Source organism: Nomia melanderi, chromosome 4 (assembly GCF_051020985.1).
Source record: "Nomia melanderi isolate GNS246 chromosome 4, iyNomMela1, whole genome shotgun sequence".
Lineage (NCBI taxonomy): Eukaryota > Metazoa > Arthropoda > Insecta > Hymenoptera > Halictidae > Nomia > Nomia melanderi.
The window spans coordinates 3,237,325-3,252,343 of NC_135002.1; the positions used below are offsets into that span (position 1 = coordinate 3,237,325).

At 43.6% G+C, this 15,019-nt stretch overlaps 6 non-coding genes across 6 annotated transcripts; all 6 read right to left on the bottom strand.

The window, feature by feature from the left end:
- Positions 1-46: 46 nt before the first annotated feature.
- Positions 47-140, bottom strand: TRNAY-GUA (transfer RNA tyrosine (anticodon GUA)). The gene is made up of 2 exons: positions 104-140; positions 47-82 (listed from the first exon to the last, which is right to left on the bottom strand). It is a non-coding gene; the product is annotated as a tRNA-Tyr (tRNA).
- Positions 141-337: 197 nt separating this feature from the next.
- On the bottom strand, positions 338-438 carry TRNAY-GUA (transfer RNA tyrosine (anticodon GUA)). The gene is made up of 2 exons: positions 402-438; positions 338-373 (listed from the first exon to the last, which is right to left on the bottom strand). It is a non-coding gene; the product is annotated as a tRNA-Tyr (tRNA).
- Positions 439-521: 83 nt separating this feature from the next.
- Positions 522-620, bottom strand: TRNAY-GUA (transfer RNA tyrosine (anticodon GUA)). Its single transcript has 2 exons — positions 584-620; positions 522-557 (listed from the first exon to the last, which is right to left on the bottom strand). It is a non-coding gene; the product is annotated as a tRNA-Tyr (tRNA).
- Positions 621-700: 80 nt separating this feature from the next.
- TRNAY-GUA (transfer RNA tyrosine (anticodon GUA)) lies at positions 701-799 on the bottom strand. The gene is made up of 2 exons: positions 763-799; positions 701-736 (listed from the first exon to the last, which is right to left on the bottom strand). It is a non-coding gene; the product is annotated as a tRNA-Tyr (tRNA).
- A 200-nt stretch (positions 800-999) lies between these two features.
- On the bottom strand, positions 1,000-1,103 carry TRNAY-GUA (transfer RNA tyrosine (anticodon GUA)). Its single transcript has 2 exons — positions 1,067-1,103; positions 1,000-1,035 (listed from the first exon to the last, which is right to left on the bottom strand). It is a non-coding gene; the product is annotated as a tRNA-Tyr (tRNA).
- Positions 1,104-1,189: 86 nt separating this feature from the next.
- TRNAY-GUA (transfer RNA tyrosine (anticodon GUA)) lies at positions 1,190-1,291 on the bottom strand. Its single transcript has 2 exons — positions 1,255-1,291; positions 1,190-1,225 (listed from the first exon to the last, which is right to left on the bottom strand). It is a non-coding gene; the product is annotated as a tRNA-Tyr (tRNA).
- Between the last annotated feature and the right edge of the window lie 13,728 nt (positions 1,292-15,019).

Genomic DNA, 15,019 nt, shown 5'->3' on the forward strand with positions numbered 1-15,019 from the left:
CGAATGAATAAATAAAAACAGTTCAGCTGAGGAAATAAAAAGTATTTCCTTCGAGCCGGATTCGAACCAGCGACCTATGGATATCTTCAATGTATATAGCCAACTACAGTCCACCGCTCTACCAACTGAGCTATCGAAGGGTCTTGGAAGATCTGATCTTAAATATCGAAAACCTGATGCATGTTCCATGAATCGTGATACTTAATTAATTCAATTATTTCAATATTCACCAACGAGCTAAAAAAAAAGTGTACTAATATTACGGCTAATTTATATTTCTCTCATATATACAAACGGCAATATCAACGAAAAAAAGTAACGAACAGCAAAAGTGGTCTCCTTCGAGCCGGATTTGAACCAGCGACCTATGGATGTCTATTTTGAGAGTATTTTCCAACCAACTACAGTCCACCGCTCTACCAACTGAGCTATCGAAGGGTACAAGCAAGCGCCATTTCGATTGACGCTCTGAATCTAAGGAAATAATCGAATGTTTAAAAAATTCGTTTGTTTAAAAAGTCTCCTTCGAGCCGGATTTGAACCAGCGACCTATGGATGTCTTTTTCGAATACCTTAGAGCCAACTACAGTCCACCGCTCTACCAACTGAGCTATCGAAGGTCCATGCAAGCGCCATTGCAATCTATTCTCAGTTTCAATCGAAGAGATTAATTTAATTAAAGAAACACTCTAAAAAAGATTCCTTCGAGCCGGATTTGAACCAGCGACCTATGGATGTCTTTTTCGAATGCCTTCGGGCCAACTACAGTCCACCGCTCTACCAACTGAGCTATCGAAGGCACGCGTAACCGCCATTTTGTCGGAGATTTTGGTCCAGCGTCTATTCGCTCAGAACAAAAATATTACAGTAAAATTTGATTCCCCTAAACCAGATGTAGATCAACAATATGTAGACATCTCTATAATATGTAGCGAATGTCAAACCAAAGTGAATTAGTCGAAGAGATTAACGTAATTAAAGAGACACTCTAAAAAAGATTCCTTCGAGCCGGATTTGAACCAGCGACCTATGGATATCTCTTTGGAGTGCGTCTTTATCAAGCCAACTACAGTCCACCGCTCTACCAACTGAGCTATCGAAGGCGCACACGATTAACCGCCATTTTGATGGAGATTTTGATCGAGCCCGCGTCGGGCCGCGACAAAAGTGTGCCAGAGTAAAAATTGATTCCTTCGAGCCGGATTTGAACCAGCGACCTATGGATATCTCTGTTCCCCTGGCGAACCGAACCGACTACAGTCCACCGCTCTACCAACTGAGCTATCGAAGGCTGGTGATCGCTGCTTCATCTCCGTCGCCTCGTAACTCAAATCACTTTGCCACCGATGCGTCAGAGAGAAAGGAGGCTCCTTGTCACGTTCGACACGAGGAAAAATTCCTTCGAGCCGGATTTAAAACCGGCGACCTATGCCTCGCCTTTCGTGAGATCCAGCCTGCTTGTTGTTCGCTCGATCGTTTGTTCCCCGGTATCACCGTCCGTCACGTATTATTCAATTGAATGGATTGATAGCTACGGCGCGGCCGTAATGGGAATAATAACGTATCGTTAGCGTCGGGATTGCTGGCTTTTCCACTTTTGCGGTTATCGATTAGGCCGGCTCATCCCGCTGTTGTGAAGCCCGGGTGTACGGCCGCGATTAAATCAATAAATAATTACAGATCCGATCAAATGTTACGGACTTCGAACGATTTAATTTTTCACTGAAAGAAGCGCAACTTCGGGACACGTTGAACATATGTCGGAAATGATTATTTAGGAGTACCAAGATCAGCCGTGCTACCTTCCACGTAAAATAAGCCATCCATTGCCAATAATCCGGAAACAAACTGTATCATCGTTTAACATTCTAAGTAAAACTACCTTATTCCCATCTATTTCAATTTCCAAACATCCTCCGAGCATTCCAGGCCCAGCTAAAATCGCTGTTTCCCAAGAAAAGGTAGGGGAATGCCCGGTTCACCGCGATTTGACGCAATCGCGCGGCAATACGACGGAAAATCGTATCGTTTCGATTGCGGAGAACCGCGAATTATAGCTCCGACTTGTCGGGGAGGGAGCAGGGAAAAGAGACATGGCGGCGAACGACGAACGGAGACGGCCGGGGGATTTATGGGCTTCTTAACGCCGTTTCTTCGACGCGTTCCGGTGCGGGACGCGTTTAATGTGACCGCGTCGACGTAACGCATAATAATAAACCGCGTATTCCGCTACCGGCGTTACGGGATCGTCACGGATGGCCGGGCAAAAATTCTCTTCTCGCTCGGCTCACCTCCCCCTCACCCCCCTTTGCCGCCCTCGTACCCCCGTTCCGCGGTTCAACGAGGAATAAATCGCTGGAAACGCGGCGCGAAATCGATACGCGGCCGGAAAACACGCGCCCGACGGAAAGCGGTTAACGCGAGCGGATCGAACGATTTTCGCTTGGAAACCGGCCCATCCGGCGCCGGTATTCATCGATCACGCGACCGCGATCGCGTGTCTCTCTTCTCCTTGACAGGCCGCAACCGCAAATTTCCTTCGAGGACCGAGAGACCCGTTTCTCCGAGGCGATCCTCGGCGATCCAGACACGCTGGGAACGATTCATTAACCCATCGATGACCGCGTTTCTCGATCCTTTTCGCATTGCGAAACGCCGCTTGCGGATTTGCGTGTTAACCCCTTGCCCTGTGATCTCTTTCTCCGCTGTGATCGACACGACTGATTCATCGCTGTTAATTTAATGGAAAAATCGAAAACTCCGGGTGTATTTTCTATTTTCTCAGTTATTAGATTACGTATTCCTACTTTTTCAATATGTCTAACGCGTGCATTAATAAAAAATCGCAGGAGTTATGCAGGAACTGGAAGTGCGCGTCGATAGGAAATTATACGTCTCGCGAAAAGGTGGACGATCGACGACCGGCGTAACGTTGCTCCATTAAAAAGTCGTTCGGCAGTGAATTGAATTATGCATGCGTATTAAATTTAAATCCCATTAGCGCGCGGTACTCGAATTGAGACAGTCGTTTCGTCGATATCGTGTCGGCGGGAATGAATTAAGTCCGCGAGTAACTATTTACCGAACGCGTGCTCTATCAATCAACCCGACAAGATGGCGGCGGAAGCGAAATACGCTTCGCGCGTTCCGATCGAAAGTGAACGACTCGAATGTCGGAATGCTCGGATAACGTATTATTTCCGTTGGAAGTTATCCGCCGATATTTTACTGCTTTCCGTCTGTTACTGAATACATTAGCTTCTCGTTGCGAGTTTGTTCATTTTCCGTGCAACAAGATGGCGACGCGAAATACGGGCTACGGATGTCGTGTCGTTAGACGCATTCTTTCGCTGCAACTTTTCAGCGGTACTTCGTTAGTCCACTCTCCTTAATCACACCACAATTTCCTCTATAATAATTAAAATTTCAAAAGTACCACAAGAATCCTATCACTTATAATTCTCGTATTCCTATTGGTAACACTGGATTTAGACATTTATACACCTTGTCCTATCCTCAGAAAATTCGATATGTTCATTCAGATCTTGTCGATTCCATAGATTACATTCGCGCATCCGCATCAATCAACATTTACCAAACAACGTTTACAAAATTCAACGTTAGTCGCATCAACTCGTTCCGCGAATCTAGCGTTAAAAACACTTCGTTCTAACGTCTAGATAAATCGAGAGGCGCGGCGGCATGAATCTAAGGACCAACAATCCGCGGCACCGGCATTCTGTGATAATTGAGTCGATCCAGCGCGATTTCCCGCCGCGAAATCGGTAAAAGTTACCCCCGTCAAGGTTCCCCGCGGTGAGGTGAGCGAGTCTCCGCCGCCGCGACACGAAATAAAACGAGCGATTCGTCCTTCGTCGATCATCGGAATCGAAAGTCGACGACCCCGAGGATTCATCGCCCCGTAAAACCGGAGCGGATCCGTGTGGAACGCGAGCGAAACGCAGCCAGGCCTCGGCTGACCCAATTTTCGCGTCTCGTTCTCTGAATCGGCCGCTCGAATTCACGTTGCATTGTCCTCGAGCCACGCCGACCACACCTCTCCCTCGCGCCCACGCGAATTCCATCCGTTTCCCAGGTTCCCGTGGCGAACGATCCTCTTATAGATCCAAGGGAGATCCGTTTCCGGTCTAAACCGGCGGCCCGCCCGCCCGCCGTCCTTAGGCAAGGACGGGGCTCGCGAGGATCGCGTGATTGATCGAATAAGGTCTCGTCCTCGGAATACCTTCACTGTCAGGATCACGGAGACACGGCGAAAAGAGGGACAAGGCGGCTGCCCCTATCGCCGACCGGTCGCGTATCACTGTTTTTCGCGACCGCTTTCGCAATCGTCCACGGGGAAGGTGAAAGGAATGGAAATTGTCGTAGGAAGTGCCGCGATTACGTTTTCTCGGACGTGATCGGTGGTGTTTGCCGTTTAAACTGCCGTGGAGATTTGATTGTTGGGATGGTTGAGTGTTCTTGCAATTTCTTGGGGATTGAAAGTAATTGTTTATTAGCTTCGCGAGAATTTGCGATGGGTTTTGCTGATTGTTGCGGGATTTGTGTGAACTGGATGCTGCATTGACTGGAAATTGGATGACAGGAATTTAAGGTATATTGAACGATATTGAAGCAAATTTGTTAGGATATAATAACTCTGTTTTTTAACTTTTTTAATGTGGAATTTTTGAAGCTTCAGTTTCTCAGACGCAGATCATTATACATGTCTCCGATGGATTCAAGCATCATAGGTCTCGCAATACTCCAATTATTAATATGAATATATTACTCGCAATAGAATATCCCACGTCTCGTTACGCAGTACAATCGCCCGAGGTTCAATCCAGGCACAATAAGTTCTACAATGGAGTTCTTACCGGTACTAATGGCTGGGAAATTAAAATTAATAACCCACCCTCCGGAGCCGGGGATCCAATATCTCGCGGAATACCGTACAAAGACTGCTTCACTCGCTGCAGGCTGGAAATAAAATTATCCCGACGACGAACGTGCATTTTAAAGTATTGTTCCATCGAATGGTAGCTCGGCAATTGATATGGAAAAAAGAAGATGAGGATTCGTAGCGAATGTCTCGCGAATAGTAGCGATGGATCATCGAAAGGTCAACTGATATTCTTCGAGTCTTTGAAATCTTAAATGTCCTGGAAGTCTTAGAAGTTTGTCTTTAACACTAGAACTACCAATCAAAATGACTGGTTTCGATTTTCTTGTTTAGCAATTATTGATATCTTCGAAATGATTTTGAAAATAAATAGCTTCATTTCAGTACTATAATGAATGTCCAAAGAAACTGAAAATAATCTACTGTTACAATTTTTATGGGAATTGCATGTTAATCGTATTAACACAAGAACTACCGTACCAGTCAAAATGGCTGCTTTCGATTCTTTTGTTCAGCAATTATCGATATCTTCGAAGCATCGAATATCCGTAACGATTTCGAAAATAAATAGCTTCATTTGAGTACTATAATGAGTGTCCGAAGAAACTGAAAATAATCTACTGTTACAATTGTTATAGCAATCGCATATTAATCGTATTAAACGCTCGGTAGTTCTAGCGTTAAAATCTTCGAAGTCTCAAAGGTCTCGACCATCTCGAAAGTCTCGAATATCTCGGAAACGTTGACAATCTCGACAGTTTCGAAGTTTTAAAAATCTTAAAGGTCTCGTCGTCTTGTCTCGTCGTCTCGTCGTCTCGAAGATCTTAAAGGTCTCGTCGTACTCGAGGTCTCCGAACGATCGAACTGCCCCGAAACTGGGATTCAAATGTCCACCGGCATCCACGAGAGCTCGCAGGCTTCGGTAAGCCTCTTCCACTGTCACTTTCAACTTTCAACTCCTCGTAATCGCCGTCCTTCCCGCGGCTGACACTTTTTCTCGTCGCTGAGCGCGCGTCGGAGGTGTAACGGGATACCCACGCCGCGTTACGACACCTCCGGCTCGTTATCCGCGGGAGAATCTCTACGATCGGAACGTGTAATCTTCTAATTCTCCCAAATTGGATAACCATTGGACAATTGATTGCATAATTACCGCGATCGCAAGCATCGCCGTGAAAGTCGACGGAGGTTCCGTTTAAGGGCCCGCCGCCATCTTTGACGCGTCTTACGCTTCGATCGATCTCCTACGCGCTCATCTGTATAATTGACTTTGAACCAATAAAAATTCCCTCCTTGGCAATAAATATATAACAGTGAAACAAATGATATTCGATAATTTCACTGCTCGTTATTTAATCGTGCTGCAATTAAGGTTATGTTGCATCAGATTGTTCTAATGGCTGAACTTGATGGACTTCGCGTTGATTGCGCAACGAAGAAACTCAGTTAACTGAATTAATTGAATCCGTAGATCAAAGAAAAGCGAGTAAGACCGTGGACAACGATCAATCGTTTTGTTTCGTTAAGGTAAAATATTGATTGCGAGCTCCGTAAAACGTTGAACGTATCACGATGAAAAACTCAGAGGTCGGAGTATAGTGTCCTTTCGTTTCTCACCGAAAAATATGCGAGGAATGCCGGAGGAATGATCTTATTCGCGAAATTCGTGTCGGATTTATCATCGCTTTCACCGCGAGCGTGAGATACAGCCTCGCCGATAATGCCGAGCGGAAAAATAAAGGAATAAAAGACTCAGCGGCGGGCAGGGTCAGAAAATTATCGCGCGCGGATAATTACGGCAGATTAATTATGCGGCGTTCGCGGCGCGGGCGACGCTTTCACTGCGAAGCAAACTGGCTCCACGTTCCTGGCCGGGTCGTCAATTCCATCGATTCGGAGTGCACGCCTTTCCTTCGCTCTTTTTTCTTTCTTTCCTCTCTCTCTCGCGCATTCGACGCGTTTCAACATTGATCCCTTCGGCCGGTCTCCGACGAATATTCAAATAATACGCTGACACTGGACTTTCTAAAGAAATCTATATTTTCACTATCTCGGATAAACATGGATCTCGTGCTATAAAAAGAAAATTTATTTGTTGAATTCCCGATTACACGGTAAAGCGAGAAATCTGATATGGATTCATTTCTTCGCCAGCGTTCAGCTGATTCCAGCGTTAAAAGCGTTTCTCCTTTGTTAGAAACGGTTCCGATGGCTGACACATATTTCCCCGTCGCTTTTCCATCAATCAACGCGATTATTAAATGCTTCGCGATCGATCCCCGGTATGTTACTTCCACCTGACGCGGTAAAATGGCGAAATTGCCGGGTACACTTATGAAATAGCGCGTATCCGAGCGACGCCGCGCCGTTCCGGCCACTTTCTTCGATTCGCCGCGATTCTAAGCAGCCCGCGTTTATGTAACACTTCTCGTACCCGCTCGAATTATCATTCGCCGTTCGCGAGTAACTCCGTCAGTTTGGATCGGATTAACCCTGGAATTTCGATCCCCGACGAGTTCAATGCCATTTTGTGCGTTTTCTTCCGTTCACTTCAAATCGGTTCCCATATCGGATTAATCAGTTCCTGAATGCTCTCCCACTGAGAAACATTTACCGTACAATTTGTACTCTTATTTTCTATTGAATGACTCGACTAATTACGGTAGAAACTGACATACACAAAGTGCCGGTACGTTTACTTTTAACTACGAAAGCCGAAATTATCCATTAATATTAGCTTCCTGCTCCGCGATTTCCCTGTAACCAACAACAGTTAAATAATATTCACATTCCTCGCATTCCACGGGAAATCTCCTGTTCCATTTCGCCATGAACCAACCCGTTAATCGATCTACTAAGATAATTCGCTTGAAAGTCCGCAATCGCGTATTTTCGGAAAGCCGCTTCGCCGCGCGAATTTTCGCTGCGACGACGTTGTCGACGGTCGAAAAACGGTCGCGATAACTTCTCGCCGTCGGCGAACGGTCAGAGTCGAGGCACGGAATAACGGAACATGTTGCAAAAGCCTCTTTGTGCCATAACGCGGGGTCATTCTCGCGTTTTACGCGGATCGCCGGCGGATAATCCCGCGCTGGGCGTTTCGAGCTGCCTCGGCCCTGGATTACGTGACGTTTGACAGCGAAAGTTAACCGTGGCCAGCCCCGGGGTGCCGTGCAACACGAAAACCCTCGTCTGCCGACCTCTCCGGAGGATGAACCGGCTGGAATATTAAGCGGCGGCCGTTCTGACGTTTGATCGGTGGCCTGTCATCCGGTGCGCGCCCGATCTCGACGCGTCGTTCGATTTGTCTCGTGTGAAATGAATTTTTTTCGCTGACCGAAAGATCACCCGTCGCCCCAGCTGGTCGTGGGTCAAAGTGTCTAGCTCCTCTTTTCGAATATTTTCAAATTTCAATGCTAAAACGCTCGATTGCTTTTTTGTGTAAATACCTTGCACTGATTACTCGAGATATATTTTCTGTGTCATTCGTGTCAAAGTGTCGACTAGTGGAATATTGTCAAAGTTTCAGAATGGAATACTCGATTACTTTATAGACCTATTATACTGATTGCTAAAGATATATTTTAGGGTATCGATAGACGCATTCTCAGAGTTTCTGCAAGAAAATTGGATCAAGTTTCGACTGGTCGGCGGTTTTTGCGTTAAAGTATGCGACGGCCGTTCGGGGCCGATTTTCGTCCACAGGGTCCGTTTTTCAGGGGCAAGGTCGGCGTACCCTGCGCACGGAACGCCGGGGAGCGGCGGACCACTCGGCGAAACGTTCGCCAGGAACGAAAGGACGTGTGCGCGTGGCTCTGCAACGATTCTTTCGAGTGGCCCGATCCAGCCGCGCAGACGAGCCGAGTGAAAGTGACAAGAACAAGGTCGTCGACGTTACAAAATCGAGAATTTCTCGAAAACAGCGGCGATACCTCGCGGCGTTCGATGCCTGGCGCCTGGGAGAGGAAACGTCGTGTTGCGTAACCGTCCTCTGCCGAACATCGCTATTGTCTGTCTCCTCGGAGACGTTCGGAACGTCGCGACGCGTGTATTGTAAATATATTGTAGTGATCCCGGACGAGCCCCCAAGTTTATAGTGGGGCCACTATTATTGTAGATATTGAAAATGTGGATCTTCAGTAGAAAGAGAAAGTAGTAGAATACTAGAAGTAGCTTGGCAATAGAACAAAGTAATAATAGCACTACTAATTTATTTGATACTGGAACATTTCGGTTGGAAATTTTGCAACTAAACTGGAAATAGGAGATAGAGACTGGTGATAGAAATAATAGTGCTAGTAGTAGAATACTAGAAGTAGCGTTCACAATAGAACAAAGTAATAATAGCACTACTAATAATATTAGTCTAAAGTAGATACAGTGAAATTTCTATTTCAATTTCTACTTTAGAAGTTTCTGCGTCCACAGTATCTTCTAATCGACAAAATTGAGTGAAACAGAAATAAGAATAAAATTGATGATTATTTAAGGTTCTTGAAAAATCGGTAATAAGTTCAAGGAGCACCGAGGCACTAGAATTTATCAGAAAAGGAGATGTCGCTCTTGATAATATTCCGTCGATGAATCAACTTCGAGTCCTCCATTGTTCCGCGTATCGATTCCGCGTTTTATGCAGGTGGGTCCCATTGTTTTCTCTTTCTGGAGAAATTCTTCTAATTGCCGTACGATTTGGACGATGATAGGTTCCGGAGGGCGGCATTAAATTTCACCCGGATTTCCACGTGACATGCCCGGACGTTTCCTCGTCTCGAAAGCGTGGAAAACCAATATCCACGCGCTCTCCTGTGTCCATGAATATTTATCGTGGGCGGCACGCTACTTTTGGCACGCTTTCCATGTTACTCCGTCGCGTTCGGTGGGTCCTCTCTAAGCGCAGCTTGTTTTAGGGGAAAATAGCTGAACCGTACGTTCTCGAGTGGAGATTTCGAACAGACTGTATTTTCCTCGCTTCGGGCAATCCAAGCAACAGCAACGCAATATCTCAGCCAAACGACTCGTATACTTGGAAAAACTGTTTTCATCTGATGTAAATCTTGTTCACCTTTAAGACTGATGTAATTAATATACAGCTAGTTTAAATGTTAATTTATGATTCCAGTCGCTAGTTTACAAGAAAGGACTAGAACAAAGTTGTATTTTTTGTCTCTTGGATTATGTATCTTTTGTCTCTACTTGTTTTGTGAATTCTATTGTTCACCTTTAAGAATGATATAATTAATATACAACTAGTTTAAATGCTAATTTATAATTCCAGTTGCTGGTTTACAAGAAAGAACTAGAACCAAATTGTATTTTTTGTCTTGGATTTTGTATCTTTTGTCTCTACTTATTTTGTGAATTCTATTGAATGATATAATTAATATACAACTAGTGTGAATGCTAATTTATGATTCCAGTTGCCAGTTTACAAGAAAGAACTAGAACAAAATTGTATTTTTTGTATTTGGAGCTTCAGTATGTTCATCGTGACATAAATGCAGCTTGAAATTTTACTAATGCTTTTATTTTTGTGTTTGAAGGGTTAAGAGATACCAAGAGAAAGAAGAAGAAGATTCTCAGAAGAGGATGGTAGGTTCGAAGGAAAGAGCTTGAAGGAAAAGGAACAGATTGAAGGATGAAAAAAGCACGATGCATTTCCCAGGAACTCTCAGGAGAGTGTAAATATTATTTCAAGTCTTCAATTATGCTTGTGGAGGGAGTGTAAATAAAGTTCCGTGGCGAAGGACCTTCGAATGATAGACCATTAACGAAGGGTCATCAGTCGATCGCGAGCCGCCTTCCCAAGTGCACGTCGGCCAGTCGTCGAAATTCTTCGTACTTCCGGTGAGAATGATCATCTTACAACCATCCTGTCTAGAATTTAAAGTTAGTCTTTTCATTTGAAATTCAATTTATGTTATTAATAGCTTCGTTTCTAACTGTGCTCGGTATATCAATAAATATTCTACCATTTTTATATCAAATTCAGAGTTTATCTGAAAAAGAATCTAATTATTTACGTCTCCTATTGTTTAAAAATTAACAGTAGATTATCGTTACACCGTGGCAATTTATATTTATATTATTCACAATTCTTTAACACTGATTTACACGAAACTAAATTCGATAGTTCTCATTCTACTAAAACTTAGAAACCTTCCTTCTTTTAATAACGCACGGTGGTTCACATAAATTGTATAAATTGTTCACCACCTGATTATTGCAAATAAACGAATTACTTCTTTGTTTGACGAAATAAAACAATGCGCGATACAGAAGCGTCTCAAACATTTGCATTTTCCAGGCTCAGTCGAATGATCTTTAAAAACGATCCCTTTCTTTCGTAGTGTCTCCCACACAGGTTCACGCGTGCGTGCGCGAACAGTGGACAATAAACCCTCTGAAAAGAAAAGTTGAGCAGCGTGGGACGTCGCACAGGTTTCCAAGATGTCCGCGATTTGCATGCGGAATCCTTGTTACACGAGTGATATTCAATGAACACCAGGCTGAGTGGTGAGTGTTTAAACATCGAAATGGAAGTGTTTGCGATTGTTGTTACTACCTGACTCGCGACGTGAGATTTATGTGACAAGTTTCAAGAGAATTCTGTTTTTCACCCGCGGGAAGATGACATTTGCGTTCGGCGCGCTTCGTCGTTGCGAAATCCGCGCTTCGACGCTCGTGAGACGGATTCGATGTGAAAATAACCGTGAATTTTCCGGTTCGTCGATCTCCTTCTCTCACTTCAGTCTGCAGTTCGATTTTTAACACGACATCCGAACGATTTTTCATGGATTCGAACTTAATAACCATCGCTTTCGCAATTATCAGAGCTGTGGAAGCGGCAGTTTAATTGGACAATAGTTACTACTATCGTAAAGATGCTTTCGTAGCATTTACGCTTATATGCCATGATAAAAGTGGCTTGTAAATTATGTAGAAAACGTGCAGCAGGTTCTAACCAGTCATTTTATCTCATTCTTGGAATATTCAAGCATTAAAACCTTCTCTTTTATCGCGGTGAATATCTACAAGGAGTATATATAAATTGATCAACCCCTAGATGCTTTAAAATTCTCAAAAACCTTCAGACAACGGTAGATTTCAGTGGATCCAACAAAAATCATTAAACTCATTAACTTTCAGTTGGCAATCTCTTATATTTAGCATCTGAATTGATGTTCAAATCTAGAACATCTGCGTATTCATCGCAACGGTCGACGAATAAACAAGTACTACATGCGAAAAAGGAGATAAATCTAAATTTCTCTAAATCTATTCGAAAGATTAAAATCTTCTTGTACTAAAATCTTGGCAGCGTCTTCCGGTTTAGCGGCCGGTTCCCCGCTCCACGCCATTTTGTCGCTGTCCGAGCGGGAGATTCGAAATTCGAGGCATGCGCGGAGTCGATCGTTATGCGACGTGCCACGCGGTCGGACAATGGAAAAGCACTTTTAAAGTCACGGCCGTCGTTGCCTGAAAACCGACGAATTTTACGAGTCCCGGCACGATCTGTTCCTGTTTACCGGCAATATTTGCCGACACGAGTCCCATTCGAATTGATCCGCCGGCGATCTCGGCGCTCGAGGCCGTTTTACGAGTCACTCGGCTCTGGTCTGCCGGCGAACAGACAAATTTCCTCGAACAACCGAACGCTTAGTCATACGATCAACGGAAACCTTCGTCTGGTACTTTCTAATTAACACGTTAACTGCCAAATTACTTGAAAACAATGTTAATTTGTCGGATAACAGATGTCGAATGAGAATCTTTAATAGCGTATATAACTAGATGAAAGTCTGACGTAAGCATTTCGTTGCCAAATGATAAGTCACTCCTGTTCTTTATCTTACAAAAGAATAAGAGATACACAAAAGAAGGTTTCTTGGCAGTCAACGTGTTAAACTTCGAGCTTTTTGTCGTTTGCTTATCGTTTCAGTAGCTTTCGGAACATTTTCATAAATATTCTTTTAGCATTCCATTAGAATCGTTATTCTCGAGAAATAAAGTTATAGTGAACCGAAATGATAATAATGCTGCTTTCTGGTGAATAATTGAATAAAAAAGATTGCTACACTCAAATGGAAGCATTCGATATATTTAATTTTCATCGAATTTTAATTGCTCATCGCTGGCAAGATCGGTATTTCAATATTCATCAATTAGAAGATAATTAGTAACGGCGCGTACACCGTTTTCCACGATGCGACCCGAGATTCCATTGTTCAAAAGGCTAAAGGGGCGTCGACAGGAATGTAACAATTGAACCGAGGCGAACACGATGTGCAAGTCGATGTTCAACAGGTCCCGAAGAAAGTCTCGACCCGAATTTTACGGAGCACCTTTCTAAACCGAACGATGAATCCTAGCGAGCCACCTGATAAATAAACATGGCGGGCATTATGCGCGGCGGGACGCGTGGGCGTAACCGAAACGTATGGAGAACAAACTGTTCGATCTGTTCCGAGATTAATATTTAATGTTCCGTCCGTCCGCTGCAATTATGTCCTCAAACGTTTTGACAGTGAATTAATGTCCGACCGGATTTGAAATTCAAAAATATTGAAATGAGATCTCTTCATTCTTAGAAATTCCCAGCGTCCGATCTAACGGAGATACGGACTGATCGGATCCAGCGGGTTTTACGGGGATCCCCTTTTATTTTCTCGCGACCGACTCGTCTCTGAAATTACGGCTCTCCTCTGTGACGGTTGTTTCATACGCCAGTTTCATACTTTCATTTTGTACATCACGTTCTGTCCTTTCTATCTTTTATTTCTCTGTGCATTCCCATTCTTTTAGTATTCCTTTTATTTTCCTATGCTTTCGTATCTTTTTATTTTCATATTATTCTGTATTCTATCTTTCACTCTTCCGTTTCTTTATATCTCGGTACTCCCTTAATTTATTGACCCTTTGCACTCCAAAAGTTTGTCACTAGAAATAAAAATAAATTGAATATTTCTAGTGACAAACTTTTGGAGTGCAAAGGGTTAATAAATTAAAGGGAGTACTGAGATATAGAGAAATGGAAGAGTGAAAAATAGAATACAGAATAATAGGAAAATAAAAAGATACGGAAGCATAGAAGAATAAAAGGAATATTAAGAAAATGGGAATGCACAGATTTTCATGAGTATTGATGACATTTCTTTAAACTACCTTAAAGAGGAATCTATTCAAAATAAGCGGAAGAATGGTATTTTATTTCCACATTTCACGTATCGGCAGATTACTCAAAACTTAACGTTAAATACGAAATTTTACGATTTCGATGCACCAATCGAGTGGTGATTGAGAGGCACCTTTGGAGTGCAAAGGGTTAATACAGCGAACAAGCAATAAGAAAGTGATGATTGACAAAAATGTCAAAGAGCACTAAAAAGATACTACAAGAATTTATAAAAAAGAGGTACAAAAAGAGAGTGGAACATAAAGGGAGACAGAATTTATCGGCAGCGTCACAAAGTTGAGCGGCGCGTCGAGCGTAGCGCAGCAAATCGCTGGAACACCAAAAGCTCCGGGCGTAATATGAAGAAAGTAATTGGCGTTTTCAATTTTCCATGGCCCGAGCCCGAAGTTTTCCCCCCCGTCGTGTGTTTCCCCTGTAAAAGCAGTTGAACGCTCTTCAACCTTCAATCGGCGAGCTCGTCGAGCCCGTGTACGTCGAACAAACGTTTCCATCTGGCCGCCGACGAATATTAAACGTTATTAAAAATCGTGGAAACGAAAAAGCGGCGACCAGAGGCCGTTCCCCAGTCGTGTGCGACATGGGAAAGCCGTTTTACAGTAGAATTTAAAGTAAATGTCAGAAGTATGACAATATGAATTCCTTTTCAGGGAGCTTCATAAATTTCCAGCGGACAGCGCGTGTCATAAACATCGAGAAAGCGACGGTTCGATGTTTCTCTGTTCCCCTAATCTAGCCCTTGACGTTCTGCTTTCACCAAATTAAATGAAGAAGAAAGGGACGGTAAGATTCTTGTGGGAAAGGCAACGTTTCATAGGAAGGCAGCTTTCGTGGCTATATTGGTTTCTTTTTCATCTGTTTTTTTTTTTAATTAAAAGAAGTAAGGGACACAGGGTCAAATTCTATTGGAAAATCTCTAGTTTTGT